Raw genomic sequence first — 17,596 nt, forward strand, 5'->3', positions numbered from 1 at the left:
ATTGATCAACTCTGAACCGAGAATTTAGCAATTGAATTTTTGGCTTAGTCTTGATTATCATTACTAAAATCAGTACGATAATAGTTAAAAACTAGATATGTAAAGAGAATTTGTTGAAAATTTCAGTCAAATTGATCCACTCTGAACCGAGAATTTAGCGATTGAATTTTTGGCTTAGTCTTGATCATCATTACTAAAATCAGTACAATAAAAAAACATATTCTCGATTATCCATTTCATGATTAAATCATGAATGAAAGTTGAGCAGCAAATCGGATCCTAATCCAGTAAATATTACAAGCCAGTGATGACATCAAGAGTTGAATATGGTCTGGATAAGTTAAGTAATGTCTAATTAATAATTTAGATAACATTTTAGGCGTAAATCCAATGATACAATAAAATCTTATCTTACTAATAGTAATTGTTGAATACTTTTTCTAACAGTTTAAACTCTTTTACTTTCAGTATTCTTGAATAATATTCGTATATTATCTCTCTATAACCTCACTCAACACAAAGTAGGTCATTTTGGGACTAACATACACTTTAACACCCCCACTAATCCTCTGAGTAGTAGTTAATAAACTGGGCCCCCACTGATCAGGTAAAAGGAAATGTAAAAATAACAATCAACCCTGGATTATCTGTTAATTAATCTTTTGTTTTATTAAACGACTAACCTGATCATTGTTTCATGCGTAAAGACACATTATTTGATACTGATTGAATAAAATAAAAGTACCGAGTTTTGTCCCGATCATCTATTATCTCTTTTCCATTGCCACTTTGTTGTTAAACAGACGTTTTAGCGCCTCCTATAATATTACGTACAGAGTTACACCCCCTGTAAATAGGTGATAAAATCAACAATGGTTTTTTTTTCATGTGCTTTTTTGATAAAATAAAATTAATTCATCGATTTTCTTCACAAAAATGGATAAATATTATCGAATGCATCACAATGGTAGACAGTATTATCGAAGGTTGGTACAAAATGACAAGTTTACAGAAGTAATGTCCGAGATTTGAGTAAAGAATTTTCGTTTGGTGCAAGATTCAGCGACGGTCAAATTTACCGATGCAATTATTGATGTTTGCTTCCAATGCATCCAAGCGTAATATTTAATTTATGTCAACACAAAAAACACCAAGATTTTATTAAGAGGCCACTCCCGTTAAGCGGTCAATTTTGAAAATTCCCTTGGGTGGCTGCTTAATGCAGATTCTACTGTATTTAATTTCCTGACCACTTTTCAAAAATTAATCATTATACAGGGTTCCCGCGGTCCTTGAAAATCCTTGAATATCCTTAAATTTAAAATTTCATTTTCAAGGTCTTGAATTTCGCGGAAATAGGAAAATATCCTTGAATTTCAGTTGAGATCCTTAATTTTGTTTCAAATGTCTTCAATTCCTTTTAAATATGAGATTATAACGATAGTTGGTAATGTTTTGGTTATTTTTAAGATGAAAAATTGTAACTTTAGGCTAAAAATTGTCCTTGAAAATCCTTGAATTTGACGTATATTTATCCTTGAATATCCTTGAATATCCTTGAAAAAATGTTTGACAAAGCCGCGGGAACCCTGTTATACATCAATAATCAATTGGGTTGTTTATTTCTTAAGTTCAGTGATTGAGAAATTAAACGCCGCTTTTAAATTAGACACTCATTATCAAAAATGAATTGGATGATTTTATGGTGATTTTAACAATTTTTAGTCAATTTTTATGTATTTTTAAACAAAGATTTGATATTGATGAATGTGAAAGAAATTAGTACTAAATACACAAGATTAAATGATACCTGGTGTTCAGGGTAATGTAAAGGACATTTTATTTTGGTAGCCAATCAATTTAAGGATTAGAGTTTTCAAACTGTCGTTTTATAGAATTGTTGAGGTTTTTAAGATTCAATTATAAGTTTACAGATGACCATAATATATTAGTATGTTTAACTACATGGAAAGACAAGGTACGGTGTGGTTTAGCTTGTAGATGACTTTAGTATGTTTAACACCATGTAAAGACAGGGTACGGTGTGGTTTAGCTTGTAGATGACTCTAGTATGTTTAACACCATGTAATAAAAGACAGGGTACGTTGTGGTTTAGCTTGTAGATGACTCTAGTATGACCATAATATAGTATGCTTAACTACATGTAATGATGGGGTACAGTGTGGTTTAGTTTGTAGATAACTATAGTATAGTAGGGTATGTTTAACGCCATGTGAAGACGGGGTACGGTGTGATAGTTTGTACGATTCAATAGGGTTGTAGATGATCATAATATAGCATGTTTTAACTTCAGACAAAAACTGGACCTGGTTGGTTAATGACAATAATTCTATTTTAAAAAGTGGGATTCCATCTGGACAGTTTGTGTCAAGTGGACTTAAAAACTCTCTCTCTCTCTCTCTCTCTCTCTCTTTCTCTCTCGAGGAGGGTGGATGGCTGAATGGTTAGCACGTGCGCGCTGTATCATAAGGCCTGTCATTGAGTCAACTCGCGTGGTTTTGAATTCCCGGTTGTACGTGACAAGGAGTAGGGTCGCCTGTCCAACCTCGTGGGTTTTCTCCAGGTCCTCCGGTTTCCTCCCACTGCTAAAGACCCCTACGCGCAAGTGAATTATTAAAATAAATTAAAAAAAAACCCCAACCATACGTTAGTCCCAAAATGACCTAGTTTGTGTCGAGATGACGTTAAACCCTCTCTCTCCCTCTCTCTCTCTCTCTCTCTCTCTCTCTCTCTCGTTGATTTTGAAAACCTATTGATACGATCTCTTTCTATTCTGTGATAAATTATCTGATAAGATTTGATTTCTAATCAAGGTAATTGATACACTGTGGGTTTATACAATGGCTAGAAATGTGAAACCTATCAATAAAATATATTATACATGTACATACACACAGCCCATTTTTTTAATGAAAATAAAAATAATGGTTGAACTCAACTTGTAAAGCACCATCTGAAGAATATTTTTAACCTATCAATAAAATATATTATACATACACACATCCCATTTTTTTTTAATGAAAATAAAAAAATGGTTGAACTCAACTTGTAAAGCACCATCTTAAGAATATTTTTATCTTCGTATTTTTAGCAAATTTAAACCTAGTTTGGGTTTTTCTTTATGCTTAAAATGTTGTATAAATGATTCCAGTTGTATGTGACAATGAGAACGGTCGTCTGTCCAACCTCATGGTTTTTCTCCGGGTCCTCCGGTTTCCTCCCACTGCTAAAGACCCCTACGTGCAAGTGAATGATTGAAATAAAATTAAAACCATATGTTAGTCCCGAAATGACCTAGTTTGTGTCGAGTGGACGTTTAACCCCATTTCTCCCTCTGACTGTATAAACGATTAATTAGACATTTATTAACTTGATAATGGCCTACTCAACTCTCGATGCCATCGTTAGCCTGTGATATTTAGTGGATTTTAATACCTTTTATGATGGATGATTTAACGTGAAAATGGATAACCAAGCCTTTTTTGTTATCGTACAAACAGTAGATATGATGTTCGAGGCTAGTAAAGACAAGTAAAACGAAATTTTGAACTATAAAAACGAAACGAAATAGGATCTGTGTTTTAACCAGATTGATTGACTGCCTGGTGAATTAAAAATTTTCAAATGGCATTTAGTAATTAACTGGAAATACTCAAGTCACAATTCTATGGAATACAATTACCATCTATTACTGAGTGAAGTTGGGGGATGTTGGATGGCCAAATGGTTAGCATATGCACGCTGTATCATAAGGTCTGTCGTTGAGTCAATTGGTTTGGTTTTGATTCCCCAGTTGTACATGACAAGGAGTAGGATCGTCTGACCAACCTTGTGGTTTTCCTCCCACTGCTAAAGACCCCTACGCACAAGTGAATGATTGAAATATAATTAAACCATGTGTTAGTCCCAAAATGACCTAGTATGTGTAGAGTGGACGTTAAACCCCATCTCTCTCTCTCTCTCTCTCTCTCTCTCTCTCTCTCTCTCTCTCTCTCTGAGTGAAGTTTCCACTCGGCTTCTATAGTCTTTATCACCTCCAGGCATGAATTCATATAATTACAGTGTGTACATCTGCTTTTAAAATTATTTATTCATATTTTGGATGCCATGCTTTATTTGTGATGATAGTGTGATGGTTATATTGAATTGAGTACGTGGGTTTTATATCCAAATACTTGTTGCGTGATGCGTATAATTTTCGCAATTTACAAATGGTTTTAGAGGTGGTAAGTTCAAATTGCAAGTAATTTTAGTTTTCCAATTATTAAAAGACCTTTGTTTGCAATGAGGTATCCAATAAATTGTCATTTGCTAAAGTCATCATTAATATTTAGTGTAACGTGTAGTTCCATTGGAATACCTCAAGCCCTGTTTTCACTTGCGGGACTGATGAGGAAATTGTTGTTTGAATGATAAAGTAGGTACATGGTACATCTAGATCTGATAATGGCGTACGTACTTGTAAAAAAAGCTATGATAATTGAAATTGTTGCAACACTTTGTTCAAAATTTTCCTTCTGAGCACTTCAAATGCAACTAAAGTAAAAATAATAACCACGTAAACACTAAAGTATCAAAATATTTTATTGCCTGCCCAACTTCATGTGTTTTCTCTGGGTCCTCTAGTTTTATTCCACTGCTAAAGATCCCTACATGCCAGTGATATTTTTGAAATAATATTGAACGATATAGTCCCAAAATGACCTAGTTTGTGTCGAGTGGATGTTAAACCCCATCTCTCTCTGTTGACAAGATGTTAAACTCTGTTCTATTGGTTGTAATAAGGAAGAGGGGGTTGGATGGCCGAACGGTTAGTGTGAGCGCCTTGTACATTGTATCATCCTGCCTGTCAATGAGTCAGCTGGCTTGGTTTCGATTCTCCGGTGGTATGTGACAAGGAGTAGGGTTGCCTTTACAATCTCGTGGGTTTCCTCTGGGTTCTCTCGTTTCCACCCACAGCTAAAGACCCCTATGCGCAGGCAAATTATTGAAATAAAATTGAACTATATGTTAGTCCCGAAATGACCTATTTTGTGTCCATGGATGATAAACACACTCTCTCTCTCTCTCTCTCTCTCTCTCTCTCTCTCTCTGTATTCTCTCTCTCGCTCTCTGTTATAAGAAAGAGATCAGTATATGTAAATCATGGTATATGACATAAACCACACCTATCATTTATAAAACAGAGAAATCTGCTTGTTTATATACATGTATATATTTATTAACAACTAGTTTATTGATTTTTAAACCCTGATACTAACAGCTCTGGTAACTATAGGGGGCGCAGTTTAATAAATTATTCAAACAAGCCGTGTAATAAATGATTAAGAGATATGTGATAAACCGTGGTATATTGAACATGGTGTATACGACGAGTGTATTGATTATCTAATAACGTTATAATCAATATACCAGGCTATAGACGACTGACATACTTAAATACTTAAACAGTTACAAAATAAAAACACATCTGTTCATTTAATACAGATCAGTATTCAGTAATATTATTCTAGCTTTAATCAATAAAATAAAATGAGGTTCAACGTCCTACTGTTCTGCTCCAACAGGGCTAATAAAAACGGGGTTTACTCCATACAGTTTACAGGTACCTCATATCTAGGCTTGCAACTGTATTGTTTGGGTGCAAATGATATGAAATGGTGTTTAACGTCCTACTGTTCTGCTCCGACTGGGCTAATAAAAACAGGCATACGCCACACATTTTACAGGTGCCTCACATCTAGGCTTGCAGCTGTATTGTTCGAGTGCAAATGATATGAAATTGTGTTTAACGTCCTACTGTTCTACTCTGCCTGGGCTAATAAAATGGGTTTACGCCATACAGTTTACAGGTGCCTCATATCTAGGCTTGCAACTGTATTGTTCGAGTGCAAATGATATGAAATGGTGTTTAACATCCTACTGTTCTGCTCTGACTGGGCTAATAAAAATGGGTTTACGCCATACAGTTTACAGGTGCCTCATATCTAGGCTTGCAACTGTATTGTTCGAGTGCAAATGATATGAAATGGTGTTTAACGTCCTACTGTTCTGCTCTGACTGGGCTAATAAAAACGGGGTTTACTCCATACAGTTTACAGGTGCCTCATACATGTATCTAGGTTTGCAACAGTACTGTTTGAGTGCAAATGATATGAAATGGTGTTTAACGTCCTACTGTTCTGCTCTGACTGGGCTAATAAAAATGGGTTTACGCCATACAGTTTACAGGTGCCTCATATCTAGGCTTGCAACTGTATTGTTCGGGTGCAAATGATATGAAATGGTGTTTAACGTCCTACTGTTCTACTCTGACTGGGCTAATAAAAATGGGCATACGTCATACATTTTACAGGTGCCTCATATCTAGGCTTGCAACTGTATTGTTCAGGTGCAAATGATATAAAATGGTGTTTAACGTCCTACTGTTCTACTCTGACTGGGCTAATAAAAACGGGCATACAGCACACATTTTACAGGTGCCTCATATCTAGGCTTGCAACTGTATTGTTCGAGTGCAAATGATATGAAATGGTGTTTAACGTCCTACTGTTCTGCTCTAACTGGGCTAATAAAAATGGGTTTACTCCATACAGTTTACAGGTGCCTCATACATGTATCTAGGCTTGCAACTGTACTGTTTGAGTTCAAATGATATGAAATGGTGTTTAACGTCCTATTGTCCTGCTCTGACTGGGCTAATAAAATAGGTTTACGCCATACAGTTTACAGGTGCCTCATTTCTAGGCTTGCAAATGTATTGCGCGTATGCAAATAAAATGAAATAGGGTTTAACGTCCTACTGTTCTGTTCAAACTGGGCTAATACAAGTGCCTAATGCTTATTTTAATTTTTAATAAATTGATACATTTTCATTCTTAGTTTTCATTTCATTATAGACCCTTATAATCAACGGATTTCAATATATATTGATGGATGAATTGACTCTTCTTATTTTAATACTGTATAGTAAACAGGCTTTCATAACCTTTTAGAACAGTAATCTGTAGATTCAACTTCATTAGCCCAGTTCAGAACAGAACAGTAGGACGTTAAACCACATTTCATTTCATTTTCATTTCTTTAGATTCAATGTAGCATACAATCGGTTTCCTCCCACTGCTCAAGACCCATACACGCGCAAGCGAATATTTGAAATAGAATTGAACCATGTGTTAGTCCCGAAATGACCTAGTTTGTGTCGAGTGGACATTAAACCCCGTTTGTCTCTCTCTCTCAATGTAGCGTACAAACTATTACCAGTATCTTAAGATAAAACTGTTATTAAAGGGTTATTTAGGTAAGATTAGATAAAGAGCTGACAGTTCTCGCTATAATACTCTTATATCGAATTCCAATGTGTCTACGCAGGATTTGAAACCAATTTATACCTAGTTCAATACACCTGGACTCAGAGATAGCTTATATACATGTACATATATAAGCTAAGTTATGCCCCTCTCTCAATCCCTTTCAGTTTGTGAATAAAATATTAAAAAAACAACAAACCCTCCCCCCCCCCCCAGTAGGTGGCACCGTAATTCCGTTATTGCTTCGGCTTAGTCACATTGTTGAAATTGACAAGAGAGTTTTCGAGATAGGGGATTTAACATCCAGTGACGACTTGTGGAACTTTATTTGGTAATGTGAACACAAATGATGAATTTTTTGCCCAATATCTGTGAACACAGTTGAATTGATAAAATGTTGAGTTATAAAAAGTTATTCATTCTCCAGTTGTACGTGACAAGGAGTAGGATCGCGTATCCAACCTTGTAGGTTTTTCTCTGGGTCCTCCGGTTTCCTCCCTCTGCTAAAGACCCTACACGCAATGAACTATTGAAATAAAATTGAACCATATGTTAGCCCTGAAATGACCTAGTTTGTGTCGCCTGGGCATTAAACACCATATCTCTCCCTCTCTCTCTCTCTCTCAAAAAGTTATTCGTTTCCTAGTCAAGTACTTCATATAGATAATTGATTTTCAGCATGTGTGTGGGTTTTTTTTTTTTAAACCTCTCATCTTTACATTCAGAATACTACCATGATGAGGTAAAATGCTAATGAATGTATTTTTTGTTCAAATATAAATTAAATTTATGTAAATAAAGATTTATTAACTGTCATTGACATCTTACAGATGCGGTATTTATCATTCTTAGCATGATTTTATTTTCAAAACATGCGAAGCTGATCGTTTGAATTATACAGGACAGTATGTAGTGTTTAAAGATGGCTTCTGCTTACAAACCGTGTCATTTGATGATATATATGTCAGTCGTGTTGTTTGTATTTTATAGAAGAGCCGAAAAAACTCCCCTAAATCAAAAAATGGAAAAAATCGCTCCTCTAAAAAAGCTCTCCCAGTTTCGATAAGAAGAGTGATATAGAAATTAAGGAGAGTGATTAGTTGTGTGTATGGGAAATGGTTCTGAAGATCAATAACTGCATGTTTGGGGGAGGGGGGAGTGCATCCCTGGTTTCATAAATGATAATAAACCCCCCATTACTTTGTAAAGGAGAGCGATTTTCAATTTTAAGGAGAGGGAGAAAAACCTCCCCTCGGTCGACATTCAGGTGAGCGGCAGGCACTTTAGAGCGATCACTAACCTTAAAAAACAATGACGGATATTTGGGCTAAAAACCTATTCAAACTTATTTATTTATCAAACGTTTGCTTCAAATCCCTCTCAAAACATTTTAATTCAAACAAAAACTACCCCATGCCTTTAGAATCTGTTTTTATCATGTGACTGAGGAGGAGGAATCAGGGAGTTGGATGGTCGAATGGTTAGCATGTGCACGTTGTATCATAAGATCTGTGAATGAGTCAACTGGCATGCTTTCGATCCCCTGGTTGTACATGACAAGGAGTAGGGTCGCCTGCCCAACCTCGTGGGTTTTTCTCCAGGTCTTTCAGTTTCCTCCCACTGCTAAAGACCCCTACGCGCAAGCGAATTATTGAAATAAAATTGAAACCATATGTTAGTCCCTAAATGACCTAGTCTGTGTTGAATGGACGTTAAACCCCATTTCTCTCTCTCCCTTTTTACATGTAGTTCTAAATTGCTCATTAGCTTATCATTTCATATTGACCTCAATTAAATCAGTCTCGCTCACTGACAATCAAATTAAATTGTTTTATCGTCAATAACCCAATAACTACTCTCGGTATGCAGTAAAATCACAGACTATTTTGCCACGAATTAGAAATCCCAGGGCTTCGTATCCCAGAGCCCAAGGGGTCAATCTGTTACAGACACCGTTGTCGATTTTTTTTTTATTTTGTAACACAAGGGCAAATATGATGAAGTGGTGTGAATCCATGAATAGGGAATTGTCTATCTGTTAGCTCTTTAGATAAATGTTTGCACTACTGCTCTGTCTTTGTGTTCGAGTTATTTGCATTGAACACGACAGATGGGAAATCAATGAGATGATACGAGGACATAACACCAGGGCCAAAGCTTGTGTCTCGTCAACCATACAGCTTCTTCATCAAACTTTAATACGGTGCGTGTTAAGGTGAAGACTAACGGAAATCTAACATACGAGCAGATAATGATTTTTGCTCCAATCAGACCTCTTGCGTCAAGAATTCGTATGACCCCTGTGTAACGAACCTCTGATTTCCTGGTGGACATATTAATAATTTTGTTTGTTTATTTCCTGCAAATATATAGAAGCATTATCGGTATTCGTGCTCGTCGAACCAAATGAATTAATAATGTAATGGCCGTATTAGGTTTTTAATGAGTTAAAGCAAATTATTTATTGACGTGTGGAGATATTTAACCGTTTATTTATAGACCAGTGGCGTCGTCGTTCTAATGGAGGCCACATTCCATCAATTGTAAAGAGAATATAACGTTCTGTGAAATTCGTACAACCAGTAAAGCTTAACGTGATTGGGTCTTGAGATGATGATAATGATCTGGAGAAACCCCACAAGGTTGGACAGAGAGAAAGGGGTTTAACATCCACTCGACACAAACATATGGTTCAATTTTATTTCAATGAGAACTGCCAGCTCTTTATCTAAATCTTATAAAATGCATCTTTCAAATAGTTCATATTACATACATGTAACAACAACAGCTTTTACATTAAAATAGTTCATATTACATAATAACAACATTTTACATTAAAATAGTTTATATTACATAATAACAACAACATTTTACATTAAAATAGTTCATATTACATAATAACAACAGCTTTTACATTAAAATAGTTCATATTAAATAATAACAACAGCTTTTACATTAAAATAGTTCATATTACATAATAACAACAACATTTTACATTAAAATAGTTTATATTACATAATAACAAGAAGCATAAATTAAATATCGGTACTTCATATTTTCGACTTTAGTATCATATTTTTATCAGATGATTAGATCGTTGTTTTGTTATCAATGACATTAACATTTTATTAATCCTCATTGATTACTGTATTGATTACTGTATTGATTACTGTACTGATTACTGTATTGATTATTGTATTGATTTTAAAAGGTTGTTATGTTCGACGATAACCAGTGATTTACATGAAATGTTTATTTTGTTAAGGAGAATAGAAAAGCTGATTGAAGTTAATTTGACCGATGATAGGTCACATTTCTTACCAATCTGATTAAAACACAGATCCTATTTCGTTTCGTTTTTTTTTTTTTTAGTTGAAATTTTGTTTTACTTGTCTTCACTACACTAGGTTCTGGAAGAGCTGTTGATGTGAGGGATTAGCCAATGAAGTGGTCTGGTGTGGCGAGTTCTTGGAATACTGTGCATGGAACTGTGGGTAAACCACTAGAAACGTCCACCCGCGCATTGCATCATAAGGTCTGTCATTGAGTCAAGTAGCGTGGATTTGATTCCCCGCTTGTACGTGACAAGGAGTAGGGTCACCTGTCCAACCGTGTGGGTTTTCTCCGGGTGCTCCGGTTTCCCCCCACTGCTAAAATACATGTACTCCTACCTGCAAGTGAATTAATGAAATAAAACTGAACCATGTGTTAGTCCCAAAATGACCTTATTTGTGTCGAGTGGACGTTAAACCCCACTTCTCTTTCTCTCTATTTGTTTACGCTGTTTCATGTTATGACCCTTGAGTTTGTTGAAAATGGTGGAAAGCATGCCTTTCACGGACTAATACTTGTAAGACATGTTAAATCACTTACACGAATTGTGTTACAACCCAAGGGACGTATTGAACATTGCTTACAGCCAGTCATTAATTATTGTAAATACCTAGCTTTCAAGTCTGTTCAAGCCAAAAAGTCAATAATGTTGTAATTTCCAGCATTCAACAGTAATTGATAGTCATGCTTTTAAACGTGCTTTATCGACCCGGGAATTAGTAGCAATGTGTACAATGGACTCGATAATCTTTACAATAGAATTCTATACCGCCAATTTGTATATATTATGGGTATTTATTTGAGTCCAAAACTTTGCCCTTGGCAGTTGGAATTCGATATAAGACTAGGCGATAGTGCCGCTGCCCGGGCAAAATTTCCCATCATAGCACACTGTATGGCGTATGGCCGTCTTCATTAGCCCAGGTTAGGAGCAGAACAGTAGGACGTTAAACCCCATTTCATTTCATTTCATTTCATTTCCAAAACTTTGCTGCATTTATGGCAAGGTAGTGACCACAGGGTGTACATGTGGCAGGGTATGTTGGTCCCTTTCTACCACTTCTCATTTAAGGAGTGTGTAATCTTTATTTTACTAATAATCTGCTGGTTCAAATCTTCTAGTGGTTTAACTAGTCCGTGTGAAACCATAATGTCTGCCATTGAGTCAAGTGGCGTGGTGTCAATACTCCGTTTGTACATGATAAGGAGTAGGGTCGCCTGTCCAACCACGTGGGTTTTCTTCGGTTTCCTCCCACTGTTATTGTTAAAGACCCCTACACGCAAGCGCATTATTGAAATAAAAAAATATTGAACAATATGTTAGTTCCAAGATGACCTAGTTTGTGTCGAGTGGACGTTAAACCCCATTTCCCTCTCTCCCTCTCTCTCTCTCTCTCTCTGCACTACTCAAAACATTAAACATCTCTTCAGACAATCTTTTATTTTTATAACCCAATCATATTTTATCTTTATTGTTTCTTACCTAAATCGATCGATCTCCATGTTTATAAAATAATCGGGATGTATCCGTCGGAAATCTTTCTTCTCATATTTTGATATTTTTATTGATAACATCAGGTATTTTTACAGGTAATGTCAAAGATATACATGTATTATAGACAAGGCGAAAAGATATAATATAAATAGGTGAAAAGACATTTATTATTAATTATCTTACGATATTTATCGGAGTACACTGTTTATATAATAATAATAATAATTGATTTATATAGCGCTAACAATTCAACTGGGTGAGCTGCTCTCAGGCGCTTTACATAAGTATAATATAAAATTACAACAATCACAACACATTAATCCATAAAAGAATGACATAAACAAAAAACGGGAAAGATTATTTAGTACACATGGTAAAAGTCTGATACAAACACAGCTAGAACCGTATTCGATCAGTTGTATTTTGGATTAAAAAGTTCGGTTTTGAAATACTTTTTAAAACCTTTAATAGAATTTGCGCTTTTGGTTTCGTTTAAAATTGTATGGTGCCAGGCAGGGTAAGCTTCCTCTTCCGGACACCTGTTACCACTGTTTGTCGTGTATTTTGTACACGGTGAACAGTCCATATGCTGATTACACTATTTTGCCTTAATACACTATTTTGCCTATACCGTTTTTTTAGGACTTTGAATTTTGTCTAATGGTTTGGATTGTTCGTACTTGGTTTTATTTTATTCCATAACTTCGGAGCACTGACGGCGAAAGATCTACAAATGTATCACAGAGTTGGTTTTTGAAAAAGGCTTAATTAAGAGGTTGTCTGATTGTGATCGATGGGTTCTGCAAGGTTTATTGATGTTGAAAAAGCCGCTAAGGTATTGAGGTGAAGAATCGTCATTTAGAGCAGAATATGTAATAGATAGTATTTTAAAATTGATACGTTGACGGACTGGAAGCCAATGGAGATCTTTCAGAATTGGTATCATATACATGTATTATTATTTATCTTATTGATTACATATAATTTACATATAATTTACATATAATTTGCATATTATTTACATATAATTTACATATTATTATTCATCTTACTGTTTATACCTGTATTGTATGTAATTAAAACTATTTGTGATGTTTTCGCTCACATCATCATCGTGCTTAAGATTATTACTAAATAATAATGTTACTCAACCTCGGACCGTACAGCGCAGTGGACTTTTACAGATGGCCACACGGCCTGTATTCATTCACTTGATCTGATATTTACCGTGGTTTTTTGTAATTGTTTTAAGGCATGACAAGGACGGCTGTCTTGTCCTTCGGATGAGACAAAAAACCGAGGTCCTGTGTATATATTGGAATGCATGTAAAGATCCCTTGGCAGTTGGAATTCGATATATGAGTAGGCGATAGTGGTGCTGCCCGGGCAAAATTTCCCTCATAGCATAGCACACTGTATGGCGTATGCCCGTCTTCATTAGCCCAGTTCGGAGCAAAACAGTAGGACGTTTAACCAATTTCATTTCATTTCACGTTTTGTAGTACCCCAACGCCACCCCAACCCAACGTCCTTTGCCTTTTTTTCCAAATTCAGAATAAAATCATACAGATGTACTGTAGCTTCTTCCTGTCTTTATAGCAGACAAGTCTTTAACTCCAGGGGTGTGCATCAGAAAGTATGTCATTGAGTCAACTGGCAGGGTTTTGATTCCCTGCTTGTACACAACAAGGAGTAGGGTTGCCTGTCCAACCATGTGGGTTTTCTCCGGGTCCTCCGGAGCAGAACAGTAGGACGTTAAACCCCATTTCCTTTCTCATTTCAAGTTGGGTGCAGTCCTGCATTTACTATTATGTTTGAGGTAATAAATTGGATAGATTCCCCCCCTCCCCCTCCTCACTACACAGGTAGGGATATATGCCCCCACCTCCCCCAAATACACCTGGGTAACATGATAGCCTCCCCCCTCACTACACAGGTATGGATACATGTATATGCCCCCACCTCCCCTAACTACACTTACGGATATATGAACCCCTCCCCCAAATACACCTGCATAACATGATACACTACAATTCAGGTATCATTTAGTTGTGTTGTTTTAGCAGGAGTTTCTGTATTTAACAGGCTATTTAGTTTCAAGCCATTGTTTGAAAACTGTTGAAATTGGTTGAGAATCATAGAAAACCATTGGGTGTACATGTAATTTAAAGGGTCTGTCTGGGTAGGATAAAGCACGAGAGGTTATGCTGGGGAAAGAAAGACTGAAGAAAATAGCCTGAGAAAAAGAAAAAGCAAGGCCGGCAGGCTGAGGTTTTCTGTCGGTTTTTTTTTCTGAGGTTGTTTTTCCCCAGAATAACCGAAGTCGAGGACTTTATCTTGCTTATAAACCGTCTATGTTTACATGTACGCAAAATGAGGATATCCCAGAATTCCCATAAGAAAAACCTTAGATCATGTTTTCTTATGGTAAAAAAACCTACCCTGGAAGAATAACCTGTTACAGGTTTAAAGAAAAACTTTTAGAAGAATAACCTCAAATTCCCCTGTATATATCCAAAGCCGCCCCGACTTTCAGACCTCAAGTTATTTCTGGCATAGAATATACCCCAAAGATCAAAGAGATTTACCTTTACAGGTTTATAACTATTTAGATTAGATAATGAGTGTTGGGTTTATAACTATTTAGTTTCTCAAAAGGTGTTGAGTAATTAACTAACTAATTAATTAATTAATTACTCTCAACAGATTTCAACAGTGCTACAACAACACAACTATAGGATACCTGAGGTTAGTGATATAGCCCCGCTCCCCACACTACACCTGTGTAACATTATATTCACACCTAGAATATACCTGTACATGTAGCTATTTGTACACCTTTTATCTATATATTGATTTTTGTCTACAGGTAAATAAATGGCTTCATGTGTATTAAACTACCTGTATATTAGTATTTCCACCTGAGAGATCAATAATTCATGTAAATGGCCATCATCACATTCTTACTGTATGACGAGTTACAGGAGTCTTGGCATTAGATACCGTACAAGATTCTACAAGATTCTTCGTTAAAGGTTTAGAGCATATAGATACTACATGTATGAGATCTCAGAGAGAGAGAGAGAGAGAGAGAGAGAGAGAGAGAGAGAGCCTTACTACATGACCAGTTACAGGAGCAAAGTTACAGAAGCCTTGGCATAAGATACAAGATTCTTTCTTTCTTCACAAACTGGGTCATGGTTCAATTTTATTTCAATAATTCGGTGACACGTAGGGGTCTTTAGCAGTGGGAGGAAAACAGAGGACCCAGAGATAACTCATGAGGTTGGACAGGCATTCCTACACCCCGTGTTCACCTTTTCCCTTCACTCTTTCTCTCTCTTCCCGCCTGTCATCTCTCGTCTCTTCTCCCCCCCCCACTCCACCATGTCTCCTCCTCTCTGTGATTATTCATTTACAATTTTCACTGTGTTAAAGCTGAATATTTTAAATGATATGTTTGACGTCAATGCTTGTTACTAGTAAAGATATTGAACAAGTAGCTCAAGGGTAAACAAGTCTTGATGTGATATAAAACACCATCAATTCTTGTCTTGTTTAATCCTCCCCGTTCGTTTCTAATAGATACACTGATTAGAAGAATTCATGTACATTAACTACACGATAATTCCTGGTAATAGATGCTTCACTCATATTACATCAAGTCGTTAAAAAACCCTGATACAGTCACTAGAACCCAGTATATTTGTATCAAGCCAAGGAAAGAATTTTGTTAATTGTGTTCACTGTGACATATAGTGGTCTGTTCTATGTTATGTGGAGATTGGTTGTGTGCTGTATTCATGTACTGTTTATTCTATAGTGGTGGGAGCCACGGTGGCTAAGTGGGTAAGACGCTGGTTCGCTAGTCTGGAGGTCGCATGTTTAATCCCTGTATTGGCCGAGAAAGTTCATCCAGATTTTTCAACGTGGTTTCCTCTTGTCATTGGTGCAGGATAGCGGGTATAACAAGGAGTACTGCTGTCTGGTCGTTCGGATAGGACAAGAGTTATTTTATGTGCACACCGACATGTGAAACCTCATTTTTTTGCCCATCCAAATGACTAGGCACTATTCTTTGTCAGGTCCTTCATGTGCGTTGGATCAGAGTTGTGTTACCTGTCCAACTTCATGGGTTCTCCGGTTCCCTCCCAATGCTAAAGACACCTACCTACAAGCGATTTTAAGATTTAACCATTTGTTAGTCCCAAAATGACCTAGTGGACATTAACCCCATCTCTCTCTCTCTCTCTTTCGCTCTCTCTCTCCTTCTCTTTAATACCATCCTAGACCACCGCTAAAGGGAAACCCCCTGAAAACTCCTATAGTACGTTCTTGGCCATCGTCAGGACCGAACCCACCTAGAATCTCCTGGTTTGTGAGCCCGAGTCTTACTTGCTGTGTAACCATGGATCCTTAGAAAAAGATAACTAATATGTCTCAGCTTTAATGTTGGTTTATTTTTATTGAATAAATAGGACATTTGATTTTGTTTTATAATTAATTAGTACGGGAAATTTCACATTAAAATCTTATTTAAGCTTCTTGATTCTGATAGAGATGATTTATTGCCTGTAATATTGTAAAATTTGATTTTTTTTATTTTTGTTACTATGGCGACTATTATAATACAGGGAATAAAAGATGGCTAATGCGTTTCATTTTGTCATAATCGCTGCATAATTACTTAAAATACAAAGAAAAGGCCTCCTAATGGATATTCATAATCATATTTAAAGTCCATTTTCTTGTAAAATTTCTGTTTTCAGAAAATAATAATGTAAAAAAAACAGCATCTTGACATGTCTTAATGATCGATCTTATAATTCTAAGAAGAACAAAATTAGAATTGCCATCGAAAATACGATCGTTATATGTTTTAAACTCCGATTCCAGGCATACATGTAATTCAATACATAAAAGGGTTGATAGGATGACAGTGTGTTAAGGGTACTGTTACAACATTTTGTGGGGGCCACGGTGGCTTAGTGGGTAAGACGCTGGTGCGCAAGCCTGGAGGTCGGGTGTTCGATCCCTGCATCGGCCGAGGTCGCATGTTCAATCCCTGTATTGGCAGAGAAAGTTCATCCAGATTTTCCTGCGTGGATCTCCCTTGTCAGTGATGCCAGACAGAGGGCCTGGCAAGGACAGCTGTCTAGTCATTCGGATGGGACATAAAACCAAGGTCCCATGTACACATTGGTGTGCACGTAAAAGATCCCTGGACAATTGAAATTCGATATAAGAGTAGGCCAGTTTCCCTCATTGCTAAAGACCCCTTTGTGAATAAAATAAATAAAATTGAACCATATGTTAGTCCCAATATGACCTAGTTTGTGTTGAGTGGAGTTAAACTCTCTCTCTCTCTCTCTCTCACCCTAGCTATTATCATGATTGACTAGTGCATGCATGTGTATCTGTACCTAAATCATGCATG

General features: G+C 36.4%; 1 protein-coding gene across 6 annotated transcripts in view; it reads left to right on the plus strand.

Moving 5' to 3' along the window:
* Window positions 1-17,596, plus strand: part of LOC126816430 (genetic suppressor element 1) — a 103,601-nt gene that overhangs the window by 22,057 nt on the left and 63,948 nt on the right. The window lies entirely within an intron of this gene.

The sequence above is a fragment of the Patella vulgata genome, chromosome 3, assembly GCF_932274485.2.
Source record: "Patella vulgata chromosome 3, xgPatVulg1.2, whole genome shotgun sequence".
NCBI classification, from domain to species: Eukaryota; Metazoa; Mollusca; class Gastropoda; family Patellidae; genus Patella; species Patella vulgata.